A 5,211-nucleotide genomic window follows, 5' to 3' on the forward strand; every position below is an offset into this window, starting at 1 on the left:
CGAAACCTGTCCCAATCATATGTTTACGTTTTATTATGTGCAGTGATATATGTGTACCCATCCATAGTGATGACGACACATGTATATTATGGACTAGTTTTCCTTTTTTTGTAGACATAATGGGTTTCAGATGCCTGCCTTTAGCTGTAATAAGTGTTTTAAAACGAATGTTCTTCTTTTTTGTGAATTTTACAAAATACTCGCTAAACTCACTTATACATTACCAATCAATCAACCAACAAACCAGGTTTCTCCATTGATAGATTTAAAGAATATACAGTATCTAGAAAATAATTATTTATACAATCTTAATGTCAAAAGCTTTCTTTTTGCTTTAACATTATTTGTCATACATAATCAATTCATCCTTTGTTTGTTAGCGTATTCACCAAAAAGGCCTGTGTTTTAATTCCCATGAAGAGCTTGTGATATTATGATGGATTTTGCATGTTCTCCCCATGCTTGGGTGCATTTCTTATACCAAGGGGGGCTGCATTGATAGTGGATACTGTGGGAGGAAACCCTCAAAAACTGAAGACGAACACGTACACAACCTTGTCATACAGTATAAGCAAAGTTGGAGTCACTGTGCTATTTGTTCAAAACAGAGATTTGTCAGAGGAAATGTTTCTTTTGAATCAATTAATCATTTAATAACAGACGTGTAAAGGAAGTAAATCAACAGAAATAGCAATTTAATTTGAAAAAAACAAAAAAGATCTAGATGTTTGTTCTCAGCATTTTATCTAGTAATTCTCTCTGTCCCTTCTCCTCCTCCTTGGCATATAGAACATACATTATATACATACAGTATATATATATATATATAAATCCGTATAATGTACTTTAATAACTAATTAAAAATCAAACTTATATTAGCCTGGAAGCTGGAATGTTGAGATATACAAAACACTTCGACTATAAACTTAACATTAGCTTTTAATAATATATTTAATGTTTTCACATTGTGTCATTTAAAAAAAATAAAATGTATACATTTGAGTGATAATATTTAGGATTATTGTTGTTAATGTATTCATGCTATGCAGGCTAAGTTACTATAGTATATAGAGAAAAAATATTCATTTTTATTAAGTTTAATGTTTGTGTGTGTGTGTGTGTGTGTGTGTGTGTGTGTGTGTAATTTTTGTTTCACTTAGATGTATATAAAATTAATAAATGTATATTAAAATTAGCCATTAGCTTCACCAACAATAATAACTGGATTACATTACTTCTGTGGCTGAGAAGTGCAAAACACATTTACAAATACCACAGAAAAATTTGGAGCAAAACACATTGACAAATGCCACAATAAATTAACAATTTTGAAAACAAATTTACATAAATAGTGTGCAAAAGTGTTTCCATTTGTTTTGACCTTTTGTAAAAGTGTTGCAGTAATTTGTAAATGTGTTTTGCACTTCTCAGCCACCGTACGTTACAGAGAAGAAGAAATGGATATAGATTGCAAGTTTATTTATTCAGAGACAACACACACACACACACACACACACACATAATGAAATGATTCATGGTCCATTCTGAATAAACTCTATTTGTTGTATGCACGCTGAGGACTACAGCCCCCATGTTTGCAGAGGTGTGAACTACGGGTGCCGGGATGCCTCTGACAGCCAGGCACGTTGTGGCGGAGGCAGAGCGGAGCAGACAGCGCTGGAGCTGCAGAGGCTCGCACACGTACCGGGGAGTCCCGACACCGACGGACACCCAAACCGGACTCAACCACACGAATGCGGCTTTGTCAGCGCGTGAGCTGTGAGAGGAGCTGTTCATTAACGGTTCTGCTTTTTGTTTTTCAACTCTGTCTGCGTTCGGCTCGTTGATTTTTGTTTTTTTTATTTTTCCCCATCTGTGCGCACGGACGCGTGTGAGTGACACACGGGTTGCGGTTTTTTTCCCCCGCGCACACACACACACACGGACACCAGACAGTGTCCACAGTCCCACCGCTGTACGGAGGGAGGACTGACTGTCGGTGGAAGAAGGGACAGACAGCGAGACTCGTCCGTGCCCAACAACCACCGACCCCCCCCCCCCTCTCTCTAGTCCCCGCGGAGGCACGCGCTCTGTCACGGTGAGTATGCGTGCCACTCTGCCAGCTGTGCTGCGCACATCTGGATGCTTCTGGAGCGCTTGTAATGAATGATGTTTTAAAGGAGCTCTGTGTGCACAGTGGGAATGAGCTTTACTGGGAATGAGGATGAGGATGATTTGTGTTCAACGACTATAATTATCTATAATTCATAATACTTTGACGTCCACGCTTCGTCAGTGCACGTATACGTAGTGAAGAGCAACAGTGTGTGTGTGTGTGTGTGTGTCCCTCATGTCCCCACAGACCTGTGGGTGACTCTGATGGGACCCTGTTTATTACCTGTCATTAAAGCTTCCCTACCAATGCGTTGGGTAGTTTACCAGGTGTTTGCCATGCACACAGACAGACAACATAGAGCCATAGAGTCAGATACGGGTCCCCCCCCCACACACACACACACACACACCCTCTCTAGGCTGACCAGGACATCTGAGCAGCAGCATCTCATCCTGCAGTAGATACAGCAGCTCTGATGGAGGCACACAGCACACTCATGGTGGTGATTATCTGCTCTCATCTGTGGTTTAGCAAGGAGGCGGGGGTCGGATGGGTGTGTATGTGTGTGTGTGTGGTGGTGATGGGGGGGTGGGGGGTTCTGGGGTGGGTATTAAGGAAAGAAAAGAGTGCAGCAGAGATAGAGAGAGAGCGAGAGAGGGTGAGGGAAGTCAATGTCAGTGTCTGGGCAGTGACAGTTTGTTATTTAAGGGCCCCATGGAGACGTGTACAGGCTGCCCCAGTGCAGGTGTAGTTAGTATGCAGAGTGATGCTGTCTGTCTGTCTGTGTCTGTGTCTGTCTCACACAGTCCCTGCTTAAAGAGTGACTTCTCTCATTGGCAGCTCCACTTGGACATTATGAATAATTTCTTCTGAATGCTGGAATGAAAAGGAAATGTCGGACCTGTCTTGATTGATTGTGTGTGTGTGTGTGTGTGCGTGCGTAAGTGCGTGTGGGACACATTATGTGAACCTATAACAGCTAAGGCCCATTGTGCTACCTACCTGTGTGAGCGGGGCCAGTTGTCATAGCAACGGCCTTGTAGCTCCGTTGATGTTCCTCCTGTCCTCATTGGCAGGGTCAGCACACCAAACGCACCGCGTCTCATCTTGTGTGTGTGTGTGTGTGTGTGTGTGTGGGTATGTTGTGCGTTTGTGTGTGTGTGTGTGTGTGTGTGCGTGCGTGCACTGCAGTGTCACAGCGATACACGCCGCTGATATGACAGCCTCCAGCTCCACCAATCTCCCTGCTCCCAGCTCTCCCTGCCTATCAGCATGTGAGGTTGCTTTAGTCAGACGTCCTCTTCTTATGGAGGTCGTCATGGAGATGGAGAAGACTGAATAGACGCACATAACAATCACGCACACGAACACCTAGCAACATCAGACTCTGGTCTGTATGTGTGGGTGTTGTTCCTGATTTATCTTTCTTGCAACCTGTTGAAAGTTTTAAGGTTCACTTTAAAAGTTGCTGTTGACCTTTTCTGGGATGTCGTGATCGTGCATTATTGAAGCTCATTGTTCTTGATCACACAAATGAATGAGCGAAAAGCACTAGAGTTCTTTTCTGTTTGTTTTAAGGATCAAATGAACTTGTTGTTGTGAACAGTATTGGTTTTGTGAAGGTCAAACAGAATTTCTTTGACTGTGTGTGGATGAAGCCATTCAGGAAAAGGGAACCTCTACCACCACAACTATGAATGAGTCAGACCATTGTTACTCAGTGCTGAGAACTCGATTCATAATACTCAAAAAATTGATGCCAGACAACTTTTTCCTCGTCGGTTCCATCTTTCACGCTCACGCTCGACTTTTTCAGGTCGGGCTCTAACATGTTTTCCATTCGGCTGAAGTTCATCCTCCAACACGACCACAGCGTATTTGACACAAGTCCAGTTTTATAACAGAGTGAACAGATTATTTTCCAACACATGAATTATACTTGCCATAAACTATTGCTGGCACAAAACAATTAGCGGTTATTTTGTCCTTGAGGTGAATGATCTTCTCCTTAATGGCTCCTTTTATTCCAATCATCTCTTATAGAGACACTTTGCCACAGGCAGGTAAATGTGGTCCAATTTAAACCTCCTCATATGGACACACACACAGAACAGCACCCACTCACACACACACACACGCACACACACGCACAGCAACCACTTAGCCTGAGCGTAAGCAGTGTTTGTATGCTCCATTCTGTCACCTCCCACTCAATACATTCATAAAACTCGTCCTCCGCGCCAAAGCCAAAGACTCAAATGAAGAATACAGCCTTTCTTTTTTTGACTCCCGCCTCCCTCCCATTTATAACCCTTCCCAATATCCCACACACACACACACACACACACACACACACACACACGCATACTAGGGCTGTGTATTACCTGGCGTCTAGCGATACGATTCGTATCCCGATACATTGGTCACGATACGATTCAATATATACCGATTATTGCAATATTTTTTTAACATATGACTTAAGAAACAACTAATGTGTAAATGTGTACACCTTCATGAGAACATTATGTATGAAATATATTTTATTGGCATATTTTACACTGAAAACATTGGCTTTAACATGCCATGTGCCAACAACTTGAAATAAAAAAATTACATACAATCTGTTACAATGGCTTTTAAACCAACTTTGACTTTAGTGCAACTTAACTGAGGTATATATGCCTATAACAACAAATAAATACTTAAAGTTAGTACTTTCTTTTTAGATTTTATTGATGAAACACAATCTGGTCAACATGCCCAGGTTTCAGTGCAGTTCTTTGTGCAGTTATAATGTCTCCTGCAGTGATTTGATTTGATTTGATTTTTTTTTTTTTTTTTTTAATGCACTTAAAAATGACTGCAGACATCAGATGTATTGTCAAAAGTGCAACTTTATTGCTGTGATTGTCCTCAAGAGTTAAAATGCATAGAGCAATCCCTAAATAAAAAGTAAATGAGACTCTGTCATTCAACAATTTCAAGCTTTAACCCAGGTTTTAGTAAAAGTGCAACAGCAACTTCACAGTCGTTTAAATTTTCTGATTTAGAAATCAGATAACTACATATTTTATAACATATAATATTACAATTAA

The sequence above is a fragment of the Gouania willdenowi genome, chromosome 11, assembly GCF_900634775.1.
Source record: "Gouania willdenowi chromosome 11, fGouWil2.1, whole genome shotgun sequence".
Lineage (NCBI taxonomy): Eukaryota > Metazoa > Chordata > Actinopteri > Blenniiformes > Gobiesocidae > Gouania > Gouania willdenowi.